This window comes from Centrocercus urophasianus, unplaced genomic scaffold (assembly GCF_019232065.1).
Source record: "Centrocercus urophasianus isolate 14NV4802_14NV808 unplaced genomic scaffold, USGS_Curo_1.0 seq_10, whole genome shotgun sequence".
In the NCBI taxonomy this organism is placed as follows: Eukaryota; Metazoa; Chordata; class Aves; order Galliformes; family Phasianidae; genus Centrocercus; species Centrocercus urophasianus.
This window is the reverse complement of record NW_024884142.1, coordinates 50,183,710-50,207,027: the sequence shown is the minus strand read 5'-3', so window position 1 is coordinate 50,207,027 and position 23,318 is coordinate 50,183,710. Positions and strand designations below refer to the sequence as shown.

Here is a 23,318-nt window from a genome sequence, read left to right as displayed (position 1 = left end):
CCCAATATCCCAGATTTGATTTCTTAGGAGAAAGAGCTGTACCTTCTAGTCCGAGGAACTAATTACTGGGGCTTTCCATTTTCTCAACAGTCTCATCCCCCTAGAATAAATATTGCATTTTCAGGGCACAGTTCTCAGCTTGGAATGTCAGTTGTTGGGAATCAGCTTTTGTAGTGCTGTCATCTGCCCTGCGGGGCTGCTCCTGCCTGACTGCACGGTGGAGAAAAGGGAGAAATCACAGCAGCTTGCAGAGCTGCTTTTGCCCTAATTATTATTCTTCATGGAGGAGCAGCAGTTCACCTCTGTGTATGAAAAGCACTCGTTTGTGTGCATTCCTGGAGGTCCAGGTGGAAAAAAGACCCCTATTCAGGTGCAAGCATCATTTCTAACATAGCTGTTCTAGATGTAAATGCTGTCAATTCATTTCTGGTTCTGCCCTTGCAAATCCTCATGGTTTTTGAAGCAGGGAGGTAGTTTGAAGGTTTTTTTTTTTTTTTTTTTTTTTTTTTTTTTTTTTTTTTAAGTAAAAATGGGACGTGTACAGTCTGCTTTTGGTGGGGTGGGTATGGCACCCAGTGCATGGCTTTGATAAGGCGGTTAGGGGAACAGAAGCACTTTGTTTTTCATTTTCCGCAATTTAAGCACAGTAAAATGCTGTCAAATAAGGTCTATCAGGATCCCTTAATTCTGATGAGGCCCTTTTCTTGCATTTTTCTTCCCTGCTAAGCTGCTTGCTATTCCATCGAACTGCAAACTTCTGCATGCTGTGAAGTAACGAAGCAGAACATTAAATCTTTTAAATCCTAAGAGTGGTGGCAATGTACTGAGCATTGCACAGCGCTGTTGTCAGTGAGGAATGCATGCATATTCCCTACATTGTAATCCCCCGAGTGTGAAATTAGATCTTCTACCAGTTTCTTTTTCTTTTTTTCTTTAATTCTCTTTCATATCAAATATAATATATAGTTTAATCTCCCTATCTGTTTCTGAGTCTATAAAACAAGGGATTACCCTTTTGATAAGTAGATTTCTGCCTTTTTTTTTTTTTTTTTTTTTTTTGCATGTACAACTTAATACTACAATTGAAACGGAATGAATGGTAGTGTAAAAATTAAAGGCTTTTTTTATCCTTTTATTTTTCAAGACTAAATATTAAAAAGGGGCTTCAGTTGTCAGTCTTTCATATCCTTTGTATATATCCTTTTTTCTATATATGTGCATTATGCACTTATATATGTAGCAACATGTGTGATGAGAGTAGCTTTAGCGGCGTGTATTATGAAAGTTGGTTTTTATGAGTGCTTTCAAAACTTTAGTTTACTAACCATGAATAATAACATCAATTCCAAATTTCAGTAGTGCTGTAATATCAGTGTGTGGCGTTTTTCACAGTTAACTTCTGGTTGAACTGAGTCTTCTTTTGACCTGAGTTTCAACAAGCTAGTAAACTTTTTTCTAGCTCTAAGCTCAGCTGTGAAATGAGACCAGTGCTCACCTGGCCCATGGTGGGGCAGCATGAGCCTTGTGTGTATGCTGTGGCAGCTAAATGCTAATGCCTGAGATTTAGGAAGGGGCCAGGAGGAGCAGGGAATCGTTGGTGAGTGACTGACCTAAGGAGCTGGCACTGATGTCCCCTTATCTGCAAGGAGACATATGGGCTGGAGTAGAAAGACAGGAATGAGATTATTCAAACTAGTCCAAATCAAAGAGATGCAGTGGTGCGGATAGCTTAGATAACAGAAATTGCTTACTCAGTGCTTGCATGCTGTGCATCCTTCCTGTAGGGTATGGGAACCCTCCCTGTTACAAAGAGCAGAGTAGATTCAGGTTGCTGTATGGAAAGCTGAGTTTGGAGATGTTCCTCAGAGGAAGCTGCAGGTAGCGCTTGCTGTGACCATGCTATGAGTTTGTCTGATGGGCTTCCCATTTGTTAGAGTTGAGGAGGGCACGGGGAAAAGGTGCTGATTTCCATATATCTTAGCACAAGTTTCTGGTTGCAGTTATTTGTTGTGAAAGAAGTAATTTTGCATCTGTGCGAGTGAGGCTTCATGTCTGAAAATAACATGGGCACATTGCTAGTCCATGCTTTTTGCAGGTAGATTTAAATAGGGGATACATTTTTTACTTTTAGCTGACTAAGCAGAAGTTTAGTGTGCTTTCAAGCTTGCAAAAGAACAAGTTGTCCTTGCTGTTCTGAATAATCGAGCTTTTTCATCTGAAAATGAAGTCGTTTAAAAAAAATTGTCTAAGCATACACAGTATACAAGATCTATTCAAAGAAACCTGCGCATTCTTGCCTTTAAACAAATGTATTCACTGATTTATCTTCAGTAAAAGTGTAGGAATTAAAATATGATGAAGCTGTAAGGGGCTTTGATGTAATGAATCCTGGAAGTGCAACTGAGAATATGAAAATTGAAGCTTTCTGATACCAGTAAGTTCATAAAGACTGCAAACTAGCAAAAAAAATGCACCCATCCACTCACACACCCAACCACCCACCCAACCAAACAAACAACTCCCCCCCAAAAAGAACAACAGATGCTTTTCTTTCAAATTTGTGGAAATATTTTTTTTTATGTTTGTTAACACTAATAATAATCAAAAGTTTTAGGTATCCTTGTTTAAGAGCCATCTCAGTATCCGCTACACTTGAAGTCTCCTGTGATTCTCTAGTACTAGTTCCATGATAGGGTAGAATGAATCCATGTGCTTTGCCTTGTCATGGCCTGGCATGTTTTTGTTGTGAAAAGTGCAAACATTTGAAATGTTGGAATTTCTGTTAAGAAACTGCACTCTGGGCTTTCACTTCCATTATCTTTAATCTGGGTGAATATGTCTAAACAACTACTCTGACATGGCAGTCATCATCCAAATGTTTACATTGTGCTGCAAAGCGAAGGAAAACACATGAAAAAAAGAAATCAATTATTTCAGATTTATTTGACATACAGGTGTGTGTGGTTTCAGAATGCTGCTGCATGCCTTGTTTCCTGGGGAGTCCTCTGTTTGATATAATAATTGTGGCATTTCTCCTCTGTATGAATCTTGTTTCTTTTAGCTACGCTTTCTTGGCTCCTGTGATAGATACAGCAAGATCAGAGCAGAGCTGCCTGGTTATCACTTTCCTTGCAGAGTGGTGCTGTGCTGGCTTTTTTCTTGCTTCCTGCTGTGGCTCACAGTAGTGACTTGCCTGTGCCCTTTCCTTGTGCTCCTGTTTGTTAGTGTAGTTCTTGCTCATGTTTAATAAAGTTAGGGCTTTTGGTACTTTTGGCAGACTCCTCCACTGCATTGATTTGGCCATAGCAGAAGCATAATGAACTTGTGCTCACTTTCTGCCCCAAAAGGTTTGAAGCTTGGCAAGAAGTGTGTATGTCCTCACATTAGACCCATCTTAGTACTCCTATTTTAAAACTGAGCAAAGAAATGTGGTAAATCTCTTTATTAATGACCTTTAGGAATATATTTGTTTCTGTGTGGGATACTGTCTATCTAGAGACAAGTTCACAAACAAGAAAAAAAGCAGAGGTCAGCCAGGTGCAAGAAACTGTATGCCTGGTATGCTTCGTAATCTAAACAATTTCATTTTAAGAATGTGATCTAAAAGGCTGTGAAATTCTTTCCTTCCTCCATTTTGAGGTATTTCATGATTTTTCCAATGAATACAACAATAAGCGCTGTGATTAGATGAATCTTCCAAATCTCATTAAATTACCATTTTAATTGGAAGGTGAATGAAAATCTGACTACTACAACCGGAGGCAAAAACAGAAATGAAAGAAAGAATCCTCAGAGGCTTTCTGTCCCTTTCTGGAGAGGCTTTTAACAACATATTTCAATTATTAATATCAAAATCTTCAGTATGAATAGTATCCATTTGGTGCTCCTTCAGTGATGCTCTTTGGAAAAAGTAGTAGCTGTTGAGACCAATTTTTGAATGTTTAAAAATACAAATTGCCCTTAAATGGACAAGATCTTGTAGCTAATAATATTGAGAACTGGGGAGTTTCTCCAGTGATCCTACTGCTTCATAAATAGTCTAGTGTTGGCTCTGTTAAAATTAATGAGAATATTGCCACTGGCTTGAATGGATGTAAGCTCTGGCTCTAATTAGTTGAGCTTCGCTTCACTGCAGTTTGGCAGTAATTGCAAACCTGAAGCACAGGCGGAGAGTTGGAAAAACAGACATGAAACTTCAGCCCTGTAGAAATTAATTGACTTGTATTGTGGGTTTCCTCACAGAGTATTTTAATAACCTACTGAGTGGAGATAACTATTGTTCTTTAGTTTTCTGTTTGTAATGCGGAGGAAATGATAGCATAAATCACAAAGTGCTCATCGGGCTTCGTTTATTAATAATCTCTAATGGGGTGTTGGGTTGTTTTGATTGAAGCATGGTGTGGACATGTAGATATATTATTGAGTCAGTTGTACTCTAATAATAAAATTGTTTCTTCCCTAGATACTAATTCAGTAATGGAAACACAGCAGAAAGAAATCCTCTTTGTTAGGCGAAGATGTATTTAAGCAGATACCAATTAATTCTGCTGAGGTATTTGTGACTGGGTGGTGGTTTCTGGCAATAGTATCTTCTTTCTTGGTGATCCTCGTGGTGGTACTTCCATGTACTGCAGGAAATTTAAGAACCACGGTTCTACCTTCATAGCATGGATGCGTGGCATAGGATGCACTTTGTAGAAAACCATGCTGTCGCATGTCAACAGCAACAGGTTGTGTTAGTCTGATTGTGCTGGATCTGTTCCAGGGAAAAGGAAGACCAGAGGTGCAGCTGACATTGCAGGAGTCATGCAGTGTACTCATGGGAGCTGGGGATTTAGAGATCAGTGCCTTCACAGGGAATGGGCCAAGCTCAGAGATCAGCTGTTTGGGTTGTTTCTCTATGACTTTAGGAAGACATGCAAGGCCATGTTGAGTGGAAGCCATGACAGATTTTTCTGTACAGGTCTGTGAATTGAAGTGTGAGTAGAACCACCAGCAAAATCTTGCATCGTGTTGATTGCTTGCTTTAAACATGCTGTGGTGACCAAAAAAAAAAAAAAGTACAAAAAACCCCCTGAAAAATAGGATGAATATTTGGGTAATGGTCTTTGTGCCACTTGGCGGAGGGTGGAGGCAGAGCAGCAGAGTGGTGGCTGCTGAAGCCGTGCTGCTGGCAGACGTGGAGTCATGGCTTGCATATTGCTCACGCTGCTCTAATACTTAGCTTAATGTATTTTGGCTTCCCTGGAGAAAGTCATTTGTTATGAAAATGTAAATGTAATAACATAGCTTGACTAATTCCTGCCTCATTAACCACGTGATGTTCAATAGGGAACAGAGAGTTGCTTGAGCTGGATGAGCCTATTTGTGGGATCTCAGGAGCCTGTCATGCTGAGGTGCCTCTGCTTTTTAGTAGCCTGCATTGAAATGGAAATTCAAGTCATAAAAAATGTTCATTTCCAGTCAGTTTTAATAGGAACACCTAAATAATTTAAAATACTTTAAACAGGTCTTTATTGTTATATTGTTGCATAAAAGCTCATTGCCACCATCTGTGTTCTTGGGACACAGCATAGAAACAAGATTTTGCCACAGCTATCACAAAATTGAATGTGCTTTGAGTCAATGTCTTTCAGTGTGGTAGTGAATTTTGGCAGTGCAGAAAGTCTCATGAAATACAAGTAGCTTTAGAAATGTGCCTCCCATTTTTTTTGAAGTGAATGTCCTCATTTTCAGTCATAGATCAATGACGGAATTTCTAGTATGAAAGGAGACAAGAAATACATGAATACTGTGTAGTTGATCTGGCTTTGAAAATGTTTACTAAGGTACATTTAAGTCTTAAACACTAGTAACTGAGATACCCTCCATTTGCAAATAGATCTGTTGCTATCTGCTAATTTTGACATGGATGAACCAAATTAGAGTTCAGCAGTAACTGTGCTAAGTGGAAAAACTGAATGGAAATGATCCTGATGTTTCCGCTTATAACTGTGGGAAATACATGATTTTATCTGAGGCAGTGGTTGGCTACCAGTGTATGTAGTAATTACAACTGTTACAAAGAAGTAAAACAGAAACACATTTTTCTGACTATACATGAAATTTGTTGGCAAACAGTAGCAATTGCAACGAACCTGCATTTTTGAAGAAGACTAGGTAGACAAATAAAAAGATAAAATGTTGCTTGGCAGGCTGACAACTTTACTGGAGTTTCTGCTGACTTCTCTGAGTTTCCACTGTGATCTGTTTCCTTTGAAAACAGGAAAAACGGGTTCAAAATTATCTGTCTGTGCTAAGTGAGCCTTTTTTCACTGTCACAGTAAATGAATTTATAATAAATTAAAGAGAAGCTTTGAGCAAAGGTAGTGACAGATTTATGCTCTGTAAAGCCTTACCTGGTAACCTGAGTCTCTAGGCCTAGAATTATTCTATATTTAGAAGGGAACAATTAAATATAGCAAGAGCATCCAAGGGTTTTTTTATTACAATAGTTTAGCATTTGTCATTATGCAGATGAAGGCTGCACTTTAGTTTATGGATGAAAACTTCACACTTTTTGTGTGTGTAAAAGCCAAGTCAGAGTCCAAGAAAACAGACTCAAACCTAAGTATATGTCCTTTTGATTTCATAACGTGTTTTAAATTGAGCATGAACAACAACAGAGAATGCTGCTGAGTAACTTAATTCAATAAATGGTTGGAAGAAGTGCTCTAAGGAAGTGAACAGTAAAACCACACGGAGGCTCTAACTCCTTGTTTTTTAAACAGTGCTAGTGAAGCAGGTCTTCAAAATTCAGATTTACAATACAAATTAGTGAAATTAGTTTCAGTGTTCTCACACTACCTTGCTCCAGATGGGGGAGATTTATTTCTTGAAGTTTATGTTGGGGTGTTTGTAAAAGTAGGATTGAAAGCTTTGTGTGCAGCATCTCCTTTTGAACGACTTCTTGGTTAGCAGCTTTGTACATAGGACTTCACATGCTGAGTAGATTTAAATAGCATGCAGTAAATAAAAGGAAAGTGTGTATGTATAAATAGATATAAGCAGATATCTGATTGAAGCAATTTGCTGCAGAAAGAAGGTGCCAACTGAATATTCTTCAGTCTTGCACCTTGATTTCTGAGTGTGTGTTATAAATAACAGTATGAACCTTTAATGAAATGATCTGGCCGTTGATTCCTTTCATATTAATTTAAACTATTTTGTAGAACTTTGCATCAGTCAGAAGGATGGTGAGCTGTCAATTACATTCTCTTAGTGACAGTTACATTTCCTTTAATAATAGTAGAAATGTGAAATAGTAGATTTGTTATCTGTTGCTAATAACTCTTCCACTGTATGTTCTGATTTGGAGTGAACTTGAATTTTTGGGTTTTGATTTTAGAGTTTCAAAATATTTCATCCCTCTCCCTCAATTCTTCCATAAGAAGATTTTCACGTATTTGTGACTTTTAGCTGGCTTAAATCGCTGTATACACAAAGGCTGTTTTATATCAGGAAATTACTACTTTTTAAATTAATTTGTTAATTTCTGAATTAATACAGTACTTGCAAGAGTTTTCATTACTGTGTCGGTTTCTGAGGAGGAGGTTGTATGTCTGTGTAATTCAACCAGATTTGACCAGACATATTCACGGCCTTGACAATGTGCATCTCAGAGCAGATAATGGTGAGAGAAGGTGGCAGGGATGGAGGGTGAGCACTGTGGCTGCAGTGATGCCAACGAAGAAGGTGACTTCTTTCCCTGCGATGAGAGGGGAGGCCGGGCTTGCCTCCATGCAATGAGGCTTATCTTTGCTATGCCTGGAGAGGTTTTTGCTTCCCACCTGGAGGCCGTCAGCCGATTCTGTGTTTCTACCACACTGTGTCCAAATTTAAATAGCCTGGAGTTCCTTGAGCCCATGGTTTGGTAAGAGGATAAACTATTTTTACATGAGTGTAAGGGCCAAAACTGCACAATCCAGAAATATTACAAGAAAGTGTTGGTATGCGTAAAAAAACATACATATGACTGTGCTAATATTACTGCATTTATGTGAAAAGTTGCTCTTAAGAAAGAGTTCATATTGCATTGAGTTCAGGTTTAAATAATGAACTCCAAGATTCTCCAGTTACTGGTGAGTTTCTTATATAGTGCTATTGTGGTTTTTGGAAGGAAAACAGGAGTGACTTCATTCAAATCAAGGGCTATGGCTTTTTTCCACTGTCTCCTGTAACTGTCTGAGAGAAACACATGTACTTGGTACGCCTTCCCAAAACTACTGAGCATCCATGGTTACAGAGTCCTCCTTTCAAGTTACTACAAATGAGAAATGAATCCCCAAGCTTAGAAAAACATACACTCTGCTCGACAGCACTTTCTCTTTAGCATGGCAAATGTGAAAAATAAGAATACAGCAGCTTGTCTGGTTTACAGTTTCTAGGAGTTTTCTAGGCTTTCGTCATCAGGACTGTGTTCATTTTAGTTACATGAATTTCCCCAAAAGAGAAGAAATTGGCCGTGTACTGCTATGTTAACACAACCACACTTACTGGCACTTCTGCAGTTTGCAATAGCAATACTCCTCCTACTTGCCCTGTAGAAAACATGGCAGGAACATGAGAGGTTGCCTCCAAGAGGAGCGACAGATAAGGAAGAATGGTGAAGGAAGGGCAGGAGAAATGATAGCAGGAATGCTAGTTTGACCAAAGAGCAAAAATCCTGGCATTTAGTGAGGAGAGGATGAGATCCTTGCAGAGATGAACAGGAGGTAAAAAGGAGACTTAGCGTGGGGGATTTTCTGCAAAAAGGTTGGTGCAAGTGGGAGGAAGGTTTTCCATCTGGTACTTTGTAACCATGTTGTCAGTCACTCTGTAGGTGCAGGAGATATATCGTTTATAAAAGACAAAAAAAAAAAAAATTAAAAAATTGCTACAGGATTCTTGGTACACAGGTGTAGCCTGCAGTGCCTGTTGGGACCAGGTAAGTGGCTCCAAGGTGGCCCTGCTTGAGAAGGGCTTGGCTTGGTGACCTTTAATGTAAATACTAGCCGCAGTGTTGACAGATCTTCAGGGTGCTGCCTCAAGCTCATATGTCTTGTACAGGACTCAATAGGTTGGCTGAAATATTTTGGCAGGAGATAGAGCTGATGCTGAGGCCAGGCTTGTTGAGCTTCCCCTCACTGAAGGCCCATGCTGTTTGGAGAGCATGCATTTGGCTGAGCTGGTGGCTGCTGATGTGGGCTGATGTGGTCATGATTGCTGCAAATCCAGTTCTGTACAGGGCCTTGCTTGCAGCCCCAGTAGGAAAATGCAACTGGGCAGCATCTTCCCAAGCATGTAACGGGTTGCATTTGTACCCAGGGACACGGTGAGTGGTTTCCCCTGTAAATTTGCCCCAGATCATGTGGAAGTAGTGTTGGGCTGCTCCATAGAGGCAGAGCCAGAGCTGTTTTGCCGAGAATTTAGAAGACAGAGTATAATAAAAAACAGGCTGTGAAATGACATCATTCTTTGCTGTTTCATAAGCATGTGCTGCATGTGTGGACAGTGCACAGATGTTTCGCTTTGATAACTTGCTGTGTAGGTTTATGGCCGCAGAATGTCAGTAATTAAAGAGGTTGGCTGCATTTTGAACTTCATGAGATCCTCTGTAAGCAGGTATCAGATGTTGAGTTACAGCTCTGAAATGTTTATGGTGCTTAAGTCAGAAAAATTCACTACTTTAATATTTACTAATTTTTTTCTCTATTTTTTTCTTTTTAAATTTGTTAATTGTTTCCAGACATTATTTTCACTATATTGAAGACCTCTAACGTTTTCCTTTTCTTTCTTTCTTTTTTGTCTTTTTTTTTTTTTTTTTCCTTTAAAGCATAATACATGTGGAGGTGTTTTGATTTCATCCTCTTGCTAGAAAGTCAGAGCAGTAAAATTTGAATGCATGTTTCTTGCCATCAGGTTTTCCTGCCAACAATGTCTGATGGAAAAGCAAAATAAAATTTAAAAAAAAGAAGAAGAAATCTCTGGAGAATTTTCTAATGGTTTGTCTTAGTTTATTCTTGTATTCCAGACTAGAATTCTATTGTGTCTAAGAGCAGGATTGATATGCGCTGCATGAATCTGATGATTACTAGGGAACAGCTTTGCTAAATTAATGTAACACATGCCATAGGTTTCTCCCTTTTATGGTCTCAGTTGGAAATAGTTTCCTAGCTCTAGAATGGTTTAGTTACTGTATTGTGCTTTTAACTAGACATTCAACACGTGTGTGTCTGCTTTAACAAAGGGCTAACAAGCCATAGATCAAATTAAAAAATCATTTTTCAGTTTGATCATAATCCTACTAAACTGAGTTTATTTTTTCTTGTGTGTGTTTTCTCTTATTTCCTAAAGTTCCTGTTCTTTAATATTATCCTCAAGTTTCCTGAGAGCCTCCTGATCAAACGACCAGGATACTATTTTGGTCTTTTATGTTGATGATACAGAAATGCCATAAATCAAGAAGAAGGGGGAATTAAGCAGTAACATAAATATAGGAGATGGTAGCCGTAGCAGGCTGCTTCAGCAGCAGACCAACTGTGATTTAGAGGACAGCAGAGTTTTTTTCTTCACGGGAGATTTGTATTTCAGACCAGTGAAAGAGATCAATAAACATGAAGAATTTGTTCATTTTATATCATGTGAAGAAGGCTGAACAAAGTTATTAAAAAAAACCACAGCAATTAAACCAGACACTCCTCCCCCCCCAACCCAAAGTAAGCCAAAAAATGATACTCAAATACTCCCAACTATATAAAATCTTGTCCATCCAAAGAAGCTTTAAGACTTATGTAGGTGAGGAAAATACTCAGCCTCTTTCATCCCAAAATTCTAGGTAGGTTGCAGTGCCCCGTCTTGAGCAACAGGTCATCTCCTTTTTTGTGATGGAAACATCAGCTCTCATTCTGGTGATTTTTTTTCAATTTTTTTTTTCAAATCCCCAGCAGTAAGTTCCTTTCTTGTTAAGCACACTCAACATTCTCTTCTTCTGCATGCCAGTACAATGCAGTTTTTGTAGTGTTCTCTAAAGTGTTCTTTTTTCTAGTTCTAAAATGTTAGCAGGTTCCAAAGTATTGTGATTAGTTTTCAGTCACTGATTCTTCTGCATTACACACCATATCTTGTATCTGCTGCCTATTTGTTGGATTATAAAAACAGAAAAAGCAGTCTGGGTTGAGCACTTGTATTTTCAAGGCACACCTATCACTTGGGGTTTTAGTTTATTAAATTTCAAGGAAATCATTTTTTGTATACTCTAATTTATCTAATCAGTCATTGATGCTGCTTCTTTCTCATCTCTCCATGTTCTGGCTTAATTTTCTCTAACAAAGGATCTTCATGGAAGGAACAATATGTCAGATGATAACAGATACAGATACATGGTAGGTGTGTTTATTTATATTTATATCCAAAGTATTCAATATCTGTTTGGGCCACTCTTGCATTTTTCTGAGAATAAATGCAGCTTTTATTTTGAGGCAGATCTGCCAACTCAGTAGTAAACTGAAAATAGGAAATACAAACAAGGAATTTTGAGTAGAAACTTGTGGTTTAATATTTCACAACTTGCAATATAAAAATTAGTTATGAATTTAGTGGTGAACTGGCTTTAGTAGAGGCAGTGATTGGATTTTTAGTCTCATGCCTTTGGCCTGAATTCATTACTGATGCATAGAAAAGGAAACAAGGTGGAGGAGAACAGTTGAATTATAAATCTTGTGACAGTAATTGATTGTAAGGTGGAGGTGCCCGTCCAGAGCTATGTTCTCAGATTTGCACACACACTCAGCTTCTTGTGATTCAGAAAGAGGCTTCTTCTACACAAGGCTAAGCAAAGAATGGGAGGGAGATGGTCATCTCAAGCAGGGTTTACTTTATGCTGAAATAACTTAAAAAAACAAAACAACAACAAAAAAGACCAAACCACACCCTTTTCAGAATTAGAGCTTTTGAAGGGTTGGACTTTTTGTTTTTTTAACATGAGATTATTTATTAGCAGTATATGATCAATGATGGCAGTTTTTTTAAGATTAAAGGTCAGATTTTCAGGCATTACTTTTTGTAGAAAATACATATCGTAAGAATTTAAGTTCCACTTACTTAATTTTTGACAAAAATGATTTTAGTCACCTGTGTGTCCATTTGGTTGTATGTCTTCTCAGAGAAGTGTGTGTCATTGGTTTGTACTGGTTAAAGTCTGTACCACTGAGCAAGCTCTCACAGGAAAACTGTTGCTGCTTCCCTTCTGATGCTTTGGATCTTACAGTATTTTTGTTAATACTCTTGTTCTAGTTAGTTTGAAGTGAGCAGTTACTTAGTAAACCTCTTGCCTTAGCAAGGATGTGTACCCCATTATCCAATAAGAAAAACACAGCTTTTCATTGTTCCCACCCTGATGGGGCATCTCCTCGATGGGAGTGACACTGAAATTGCTGTCAGTTGAAATGACTGAATGCAAACACTCAGCACCCTCCCCAGGAAAGCATCCCATATCTTGGTGCAGCAGCATTCCTGCAGCCTAACTGCTGCCACTGTGAGCAGCTTGGCTGAGGCCTTCCCACCTGTGAAAGTGTGCTTAACCAAAGCATTTGCAAGCTTACTAGAAAAAGTCACAAGCTATGAAAATAGAAAGGATTTTTTTTTTTTAAATATACCTCTTGAGGTTTGAACTTCTGTGATGTTTAGGTTATGTGAGTTTTCTCTCATCTCTCAAATGAAGCTGAGACTTTTTCTGTTTCTCTGAAGATAAAAGGCGAGCATCTAGTCCAGATCTGTAATTCCCAAGGATAGGGCTGTGGGAAGAAGCAGCAAAAATATGATTCACCCTGGGTTTTGCAGAAATTGGCAGCTGTATAGAAGGTGGGAGGCAGACGATGCACGCGCAAGGTGTTTTCCCCCCTACATACAGAGCAGCAGCCTGGTTGCTCCGTGGTACTTTGCCTGCCTCTGCGCAGTTCCCACTTGCTTATCCCAGGAAGCAGTGCATGGAGCTGGCACGATTATGTGGAAAATGTTTGATGAGGTTAGAGAGAGTTTCTCATGTGTGAGTGCGACTCTGACTAACTGTGTCCATCACCTGAGAAGAAAGCAGTCATTATGGGGAGGCTGTGGGATGAGAGGAGAAGATAGGAAGGAGGCCTGCCTCCCTGCCAGGAGGCAGCTGGCCCAGTTTTACAAGAAGAACCTGCAGGGCAGCCAGAGGAACCTCTGATGAAGACATGCAAAGGCAGCAGCCCTCTGCAAGCTCAAAGTGAGCTGGCGGTGCCTGAAAGATGAGCATCTGGGCCTGCCAGTGGACCTGCTGCCGGTAGGAAGGAGAGAGTTTTGGAAGGCATCTGAAGCTGCCACTCTCAGAAGAAATGTTTGTGTGTTTGCCAGAGGAGGAGCGAGTGCATCTCTTCACCTCAGCCACCAAGCAGCAACAGCTCTTCTCCAATCAGAGCTGGAGGGCCAGAGGACACCTGGATTCACCTCCTCTGCCAGCAATTGCTCATCCTTTTTTTCTTTTCTCTCCGACACAGAGATGTATTTTCTCCCTGTTTTGTAGCTGCTTCGTGCAGTAAGCTCTGAAGGTGCAATTCCCAGTCAGAAGGGGAGAAGAAAGTGTTGAAAGCCAAGCAGCAGGCAACAACATTGCCAAGAGAGCCTACAGTTAAAATTTGTAAAGGAAATAAGGTTCCCAGGAATGAGGGTGGAAATATATTTTCACTTAATTTCAACAGGTTGCCCTAACAAGTTGTAATGTCTATTTGGCTGGCATTGTAGAAACAACCCATGAACCAAAAGAAAAGTTTACTTCAGAAGACAGCTCTCTTAAATTATTTGCCTTGGCTTGGTCCTCCCCTGAACTGAGGAGAACATAACAGTGTTTTCCTCTCTTGGCTAGTTGCTGAAATGCTTTTGGATATAATGAAGCTTTCTAAATACAGTAGGGAACTTCCATCATAGCAAAAGTGATTGCCAAAATATATATATATATATACAGACGTATATATGTGTGTGCTAAAAATTGTCTGCATCCAGTAATGAACTTCCTGTGTTCGCTGATGCCATATTCCTTTGTCAAGGAGCATATCAAGTGATTTGAGGTGGTGTTTTTTTTTTTGTGACATCATTAAGATAAATACTCTCAGTGCTCTCTTCCCTTAACCCTGCTTTCACTCTACTATGAAGCTCCTTTGTTGTTTTTTTTTTTTTTCTCCTGTTTGTTTTTTCCTGCCAAAGACTTCAGGCATCCTTTTCCCACACACAGTGAAAATAAAGAACGATGTAAGAAGAAAAAAAAAGAGGAAAATAAGATTTCACCTCACCCCCACAAACAGATTTTCCATTGAAGAAAAGTTTGTTTGAAAGCCAAGGCGTTTGTTGGAGTTCCAGGAAAAGACTGCTCCCACCACCTTCTCTTCATCAGTGCCTGGGATTGTCTAGAAGGGAACTTTCATTTTCCGTCTTTTCGTGAGAACAAAAAGAAAAGGCACAGTGTTACAGCCACACCTGGGGGCAGCTCCCACTGAATACCTGGGAGGGGAGGGGGCTGCAAGCAGTCTCTGGACTGTTGCTTTTCTTGAGATACTCACAGTATATCTAAAGTAGGCCAGAATGTGGAAGCCTTAAGGAGCTGCCAAGGCTGTTTGTTTCGTTTCTTCACACATAGCTTTAAAGTAGCTAAAACTGTGTTTTATCTCCTACGGTTATCCACTCACTGATAAAAGATGCTGCTTGCAAGTACTATGTACTGTAGCCAAGTTGTGTTTATTTATTTATTTGTTTCAGTGAGGTGAGGTGATCTTTAGAGCTGTCAGTGTGTTGCCTTTTCCTGGCCCTAAACTAAACAGAATAGCCTGGGATTGGGTAACAGCACAGCTCCTAATATAGTGGGTGTTTTCTCCTACCAAGCTCAGTATTTTGTCGTAATGAGAAAACAATACTGTCTGTGAGGAAAGATTGAAAGCGTCTCCGAACATCTGTTTGTCTAAGCTTGGGAAAAGGTGCTATTGGATGGAAAGAGCAAATCTTGCTCTGGCCATGCTCATACTTGAAGGAAATCCTGTAAGTGCCAGCAAATGCCAGGATGTCTTTCATGAAGCTAATTTTAATTTATTTTTAGACTAGATTAATAGTTACTGCAATATTTGCCTTGCACATTTTTAATGGAATGTTTTAAAAAATTGTTTAACGTAATCTCTTCAGTGTAATCGTGCTCTCATATGATGTCTTTGGTGAGAATGAAGTAGCACAGTTTTACCCAGAATTGTTTGGAAGACACCAGTGTGAAAAGTAGAGATGACTCACAATGCCTTGGAGGAAGGAGAGTTAGCAATTAACCACAGAGCATGCTATTATCTCTGTGCCAAAGCTGGCTGAGAAAGCTGGTGTATTTTCCACTTTGGAATTTCAGGGAAAAAAATACTGTGGAGAAATACTGACTCTTTAAGCAATCTTGATAATCTTGACAACCTAATGAGTTCAGAACAAGTAGTATAGGAGGCATGCGAATCAAAAGAATGTGGTGGTTCCCATCTAGAAATCATTGTTATTTTTATTTGATGAAGAAGTGCATATAAAACATGCTCCTTATTTGTCAGTGTACTCCTCTGGATGAGTAAAATTGGTTGCATAACAAGAATGTGGTGTGTGATAGAGCGCATGATTAGATAATAAGTATTTCTGCATAAATTTCTTTTGTATGTAATCTCATGTGTCTGTACTCGTATTTCTTTAGAAATATCTATATGGGCATCTGTTTCTACTACTGGTAGTTTGCCAGATGCCTGTAAATAAGAGAGTCCTATTGCAAGTTAAATAATAACTAACTTCTCATCATTTGTTTTCCGTTTGAGTTTAGTTCAGTAGGGCTCGTGTCAATGACTTTGCAGGCAGAACCGGGAGAATACGCAGATTCAATCTTTGTTTTGATTTCTTTACAATAAAAATGTATCCTTTATAAGATATGCATTGAATATGTTCTTTTGATGTTTTATTTAGATTAGCTTGATGGTTTTTTCTTTTGTGTCTAGTGGCTTCAACTTCTGCCTACATGGCGAATACAGAAAGAAAGGAGTTAGCTTCCATGCTGGGTCCTCCTCCTCTTCCTCACTCCCTGAAAAGACATGTAAATATATTGTTGTTGTGATGCACTGCTCTGGGACCTGGGATGGTTTCCATGCATGCACCAGGATATCTTGCTGCACCACTTCTTCCTGTGACAGCATGGAAGCTCAGGTATTAAGCTTGAGCCTCAGTCCTTATTTCCATGAGGCAGAAGGTGAAAGACCTCATGAGATACACATGGACTGAAGTTGAGCCTATTGCATTACCTCATTTAGTAAACAAGAAACAAAATGCATAGGTAGGAATAATGTTTTATCACTGGTCATAAAAGTCATGCTGAAGGAGGTGTTTGGGAGTTAATGATTCAGCAGAAGTGATACTCAGTTTCCAAGGCACCTAAAGAGGCAGCTTCTGAAGAACTTGTGCGATGAAGAACTTGAAGTTGCTTTCAGGCCAGCACAGTATTGCAAGCAGATTGCACTGTGGGTAGAAAAAAAGCCCTAGGTGAACACTAAGTGTGTAATTTAATCCACTGATTAATAGTGAAATGTCAGGGAGGCTTCATTTGAAAATGAGTATCAAGGCATGAAACTTTGCCATGATGTAACTGCCTGAAACAGCGAGCAGTGATTGGAATACAGCTTTTGATAAGTCCATAATTCTGCTTTCCTTCTTGGGAAAAGCTGATTTGGGATGTTAGTATTGTGGCAGACATCATCTGTGCTCTCAACAGATTAGAATCTGATGAACAAACATTTTTGTATACTTGTAATTTCAATAATAATGATTTCTCTTTCACTTTTTATCCCTTCCACCCTGTATTTCACTCAGTGCTATGCCTGAAGATGCACTTTCTTCAGATTTGTGAACAAGGTGCTGCAGTGAAAACTGCAGAGTGCAAATCCACAGTTTGGCTGTCTCTGCTCAGAAAAGGGCAACACTGTAAGAATTGCCACTTCCCATTTTTTAACCCCATCTAGAAAGCTCTTCTGTTCAGGCTTTTTATTTCACACACCAGCAGTTGAGTGGCATCTTAACATTACTTCTGCTGCTAGTGTGAATGTCCTGATTTATCTGTGTTCTTTTCTACTGAGGATAACTCAGGGTTTTCACTTTCCCTTCTGTCCTCACCTTTTGGCAGCTGATGAAAAGGAACTCTTCTTGTGCATCTGTACGTTTTCTATACTGCCCACTTGAGAGGACCCATAGCCCTGCAAGAGTGACTTTACCTATCAGTCTTCTGTATTCCTGGTTCTTGTTCCACCTGAAAACTGCTATTGATAGGGGAAAATATTCAAGCTTTTCAGGATTGCAGAATTCGAGTTGCATCCAGGTCTGGATGTGGCAGAAGGGGAAATGGCAGGGGGGAATTTTTCTTGTTTGTCACAGTTGGTGCCTGTGCTGAATACATGGATGTGCACATATGGAGTGAGCACATACGCAAACACTCCATATAGAGGGAGTGCATGCAGAGGCCATATGCTATTTTAGAAGTTTTCTCGTGCATTTTTATCCAGCTTTTAACAGGGCTGTTTTAATTGGAATTAAAGTGAACTATGTATGTAGGACAGTAACCGAGACACAAACTTCATGTTTTCCTCCCTGGTGTCTGCATGTCAGCAACATTCTTTGTGCTCATTCCCGCCTAGAAATGAGTTTCTTTTAACCTAGAGGCTGTTGGGGGAAGAAAGGGGATTGCAGCATTCCTCTGGGCGTGGCAGGGCTGGGTTGCATTTACAAATTCTCTCCAGAGTTGCAACACTTCCTCTGTGCTTACCAGGCTAAGCAGGCATGCAAACGTACAAACGCGCTGAAAGCGTGCAACAACCATCCTGCACCTAGGCATATGCTTGTAAAAGTGATCCTCCAGTCTTTCTCTCTATATTAATGCATTGCCTCCTACAAAAGAAATAAGTGGAATGTCAGTAAAATCAAGTCATTTCACTGTTTTGGCTGGGACTTAATTTTGGAATATGTTTTAAACAGCGAGCACTTGAGACAAAAAGATGTGCACAAACAGCATTCATATTTGTAGGAAGGAACTGTTTCCTTTGCAAATGGTGGCACTTGGTTATAGGATGTAAACGAACTGCTTTTTTGGTGTTGAAGACCTGAAGTCTGCCCATGTATCTCACTGGCTTCTGAGGTTCCCTTTTTTGTATTTTATTATTGCAAATACCTAATGAGATTTATTAAAGTGTGTATTTTGTAAGCTAAGGAGTGTGTAAAACACAAACAGAAATGCGCAACACAACACCCTTTACATTTATGGATCTAGTAAATAGAGCTGCAGAATGAGCATTTCTGAGATCACTGACAATTTTTTTCTCTGCTTCTTCCTTACTCACATTTCCCCCACCCCTTTTTCTTTTTTTTGTGGTTGTTATCTACAAAACATAAAAACATTTGGATTTGTGTGTTAATTAGTTTATGTTAACCAGCAGAGGGCTTTTCTACCTCAAAGCCAAAAGACATGTCCTCTCTCTTGTTTCCCTGATATTCTCTTAATAAGAGAAGTGGGAAATAAAGACCTTTATTTAATTGTCCAGGGTACTTTCCTGCTAGCATAATGGTTCTCAGTAATATGTTAATAAGTGGGGTTTTTATACAGTTTTTTTTTTTTTTTTTTAAAGTAGTTCCAAGTTGTTTTTAATAAGGCTGTCAGCATTTCCACAGGAAACTTGGATAACTTCTTACAAGAGAGATTTTATACAAGGACATGGCTTTCTCTGGGGATCAGGAGCATGACAAGAAGCTTAGGGTGATTTGTCCAGAGCATCCTTCCCGTGAGTGGGGACAGCAACTTGGGGACTGGCTCCAGGGCTGTACAAGTGACTTCATGTTGATGAGAAGTGTTACTGATCCCCTTTTGTGACTCAACGAGTAGCTGAGTGGCTGGAGAAAATAAAATAATAATAATAATAATAATTCTTCAGGCAGAAAACATAATCCCTCCTTAAAAATGCAGTACTTCTGATAGTTAATCTTCATGGACTGTCAGCACTTGGGATTTATCAGCTAGCAGTTGTGAGTGGACTCACACAGCCAAGCTGCGACTTGGGAGAGGCAGTGACCCTGGGGTTGGGAGATTTTTTGATGTTTTGCTTTCAAAAGAGATTTTGTGTTGTGAAATCAGAGCTGAGGGTGGCTCTGAGCTGAAGCGGAGGCAGCGGCCGCAGTCAGGGTGGAAGCTTTCGGTTGGGCGGTTTTGTTTAGTGGCAGGTCATGCCTGAGCGAAAAAGCACTAAAATTGTTAACTGCATTTTAAGCAGCGATAACGCCGGCTTTGTCTAAATAAATGGCTAAAAGCTAGATCCCGTTGCCTCGCCTTCACGGGTGAAGCAGCACCTTGCTGCCTGCTGCTGCCACCTGCCGGCTGCCGGCTCCTAGTCCCGGGCTGCGACCTAGGGGAGCTGCCTGAGTCCCGGCTATCTGGGATCTGCGTGACTTGGGACTCCTTGCAGGGGTACAGCAATGGGAAGGAGGGATGCTGCTGCTCTGTGCCTTGTGAAAAGGTGTTTAAGAGCTCTCTCGCTCTGTCCGTGGCCATCTGCAGAGAAGCCTGAGGTACAGGTGGTTCAGCATGACTGTATGGAGGCCTCTGTTTTAGCTGCTCATTTGCGGTGTAGTGTATGTATGTATGTATACACAGCTTTTAAGAAAATGGCAAAATCAGTAGCAAAAGATGAGTTTTTGATTTGCAGTTCTGCCCTTCAAAGGCCCCATAGCAGTTGTGATAAGAGCAATGAATAGGCGTTGCTCTCTGTGTGAGACCGGGCTGATACTGAAGTAGGTCATGAGGCCGGTCGCCAGGAGACCTAGTTTTTTTTCTTGTAGCTTTACTGCTTATCCTTTCTGCAATCTGGGGCAAGTAATTTGATTTTGTTCCTTTTTCCTTCTCTGCTCTTTTTTTTATTATTATTATTATTATTATTTTCCTCAGGCCCATTCAGACTGGAAGGGAAAGAGTTTCTTGCTCTCTGCTTTGTACAGAAAGGACCAGCATCTTAACCAGATGGCTCAGACCCTGTTGCAGTACTCAAATGCGCTCTGTCTCTGTGGATATAATTTAGGAATATGGATTACTCTGTGGGTTTGCGCTGTGACCGCGTTAAAGGATGCCTGTGAGAGCACTGATGGAGGTCAGATTCACAAGCTTCCTGTAGCCATGGAGTTTCCCCCACATCTCTGCCTGGAGATGATCAGCAGTGCTGGGGAGGTGATCATGCATGGGTGATGTGGTGATACTGGGGTCTCTTTCGGGGACCCTATGCCTTGTACCATCCACAGCTAGAGCTGTGTGGTAAGCAGTTGAGTCTACGGGTAGGATGCTTTCAGTGAGCTTTTTGTCTGTGCTTAATCCCAGTGGTTTTATGACTGATTGGTGATGAGTTGTTATCACCTTAAGGAAAACACCCTGGAAGCCTCAGCAGGAGGTGCCCTCTTGGTGGTTGGAGCAGTTGCTATCCCAGGAAGCTGCATGGTGAGTCACTGCTGTTGCCATCTGGTTGAGTCATCATAAATGATAGACTAGGAAATGTAAAAATTAAATTAACACACGAATTGTGCCAAAAGCCACTGCCCAAAAACAGAACACTTCTGCAGTGTTTGGTTGTTGGTGGTTGGTTTTTGTTTGTTTGTGTTTGGTTTTTGTTTTTCTGTTTTGATGGAATTTTTACACTGAACCAAAACCTTTTCCTTGCAATTTTTTTTTTTTTTTTTGCTTTTTTTTTAAGCTGGCCTTATGGAAGCATGGTGGCTGTGAGCCATATATACATGTTTGCTTAACAACTTATAGAGAATTCTTTGAAGAACAACTTTGGGATAAACAGTGAAAATCCTGATGATGTATGCCTATTTGCTTTTGCTTGTCTTAAAAAAAAATTAGGGGGAGGACTAATTTAGATTTCTACTATTTTAGATTTCTGCTTCAAGCTTTAGTTTTTCTCTTCTGTGATTGCTTTGCAGTCTTTACCAAGATGGGTTTGTATTAAGTAAGTCCAAAATAATGCCTTCATCTTTACTTGCATAGCCTGGAAAATATGAAACTTATTTAAATGTATGACAACGTCGTTAGGGAGAAAATAGTCGAAGCGTATTGGATGTGTATCTTGTTTCTCTCAAAGGGCTTTACAAAGGGTATTACACAATTAAATTGAATCCAAAGTGTGTAAGATGCTAAAGTTTTTGACTCATAAAACCTTGTGCTTAGCTGCTGATTAAAGCATGGATTAACCTGTAATTCCATTTGTGTTAACAACTATATATTGTTTTTCAAACTGTTAATACTGTTTCTCTTGAAATATTTCTTGGGAAATTTACTTTGATCCAACTTTGCAACCATGTATGCTGATAAGTTTGATGGTTGGACTAGATGATCTTGTAGGTCCTTTCCAACCTTGTGATTCTCTGATTCTATGACTGATTCTATGATCCTAAGTTTCTCATCACCTGCAGATAAAAAAAAGCATTCTGTGCTAATAAGAGTATCCCAATCTTTTCCTGCAATTAAATGTAATAATACCAAACTCTGAACAGGCTGTCAGCAATTTGTATTTATAGTAACAGTGGAATAGTTATGGTCTATCACCTAAAGCAGTGTTTTTTCCCTTGCCTTGTTGGAGTTGTGACTCAGCAGCATAATATAAAGCCAGAGCTTCAGACATGTTAGGGAAATTCTTAAAATCAAATTGCTGCCAAGACTCTGGGCAGATCTGTGGGATTTACTCTGGCTGTTTGGGTTAACCTGAATGTTACTTTCTCTGATCTGCTCCTAAGAGGCACAGTGAAGAGGGGATATCTGTGATCCTGCATTTCCTGCCAAGTTTTTATATGTCTGGGTTTGTATAATTCAGACAATAATAGCTGTGGTAGCTAGCAGTTCCCTGTCTTTTGCAGTGTTGGCAATTTCAGTGATTGCTTTTTCTCAAAAGAAACAGTTGACTTAAAATACTTTCTTTGATTTTTACACAAAATCCTGCCTGTTTGATCATGGACTGTCTTAAAGTGGGTATTCTAGTAGTTGAATGTCTCAACCACATTCCCAAGTTTTTCTGTTAAGCAAAAGGTCTAAAGAGTAAAATCAAAAGAATTCCCTCTCCAAAACCCTACCAAACTCTCTTGTCTCATCAAGAAACACAAATAAATAAATAAACAAACAACACAAGAGATGTATTTTTAAGAAGAAAAACTCAAGATAGAAGGGCTCAGAAATGATGTAGCGAGAAGAGCAGTTGTTAACAAACATTATGTGCTCCCATTTCCCCACCCACTCAGTCCCACCACACCATCACTTTGGGGAGTGGTGGAAGACCACTGTACGTACGTATACATTACTTTGCCAGACGAGCTCAATTTAAATGCAGCCTATTAAATTATTTACAGAAGACAGTTGGCCAACCCATTGTACCGTGTTGTAGGAGCCAAAGGTCACTCTGGTGTGCCTGGTTGATTCATAGAGTAATCTGATACACTACTTAGCTCTTTGCCTCCCAGTCAGTGGGTTAAACCTTATCCTCTTATTATGAGCCAGAGAACCATAACTTTCAGAAGAAGCCAAAGCCTTTGTTTTTAAATGATTTTTGAAGAGGCTATGCAGCATAATCCAGAGGGCCATGAGAGCATCTACTGGGGGATCAGGGCATGTTCTGCAATAGCAAAAACCTGGCCGACAACATGATAGCTGAAATTGTACTCTCATTTTCTTAAGCTGGCAGTTCTTGTGCTAACACTAGGATGCTAAGGCATTCACGTTTATTCTTCAGATAGATAACATTTTTTAGTTTAGTTAGTTTTCTGGGTTCCTATCTACCAGTTTCTCCTTGAGCTGGTTTTATTGGGTGCTTCAGGTGTATTCTTTTGTGACCAGACACAAACTTGAATGATTTTGGTGGAAAAGTCCCATCAATGAACCTGGGATTCATACAGGGGATGTCTGAATGTTTTGTAAAGCAGAGAGTTCCTTTAAAACATTGCCTTTGACTCCCAGTCTTGGTCCCTCCACTGGTGTTGGTGTGCAGGGCAAGGACTGGTGTTGCAGCAGCTGCTGGTGGGGTCTAATTCTTTCAAACCTTCACAGTGTGGAGTGTTTTTTCCAGATGCTGGTTTAAAGAGAGAGTGACAGAACATGGCACAGCTGGGAAACCTGTTTCTGAGCAGCTGTCACACCAGTGGGAATCTGATCTCTGGCAGTGTCTTGTGGTTTTTGTGTTCTGTGCACTCGTCCTTTTTTTTCTTTCCTTATTTTT

At 39.8% G+C, this 23,318-nt stretch overlaps 1 protein-coding gene across 4 annotated transcripts in view; it reads left to right on the top strand.

Moving 5' to 3' along the window:
* The window catches only part of NHSL1 (NHS like 1), a 164,321-nt gene that overhangs the window by 43,004 nt on the left and 97,999 nt on the right, over window positions 1-23,318 (top strand). The window lies entirely within an intron of this gene.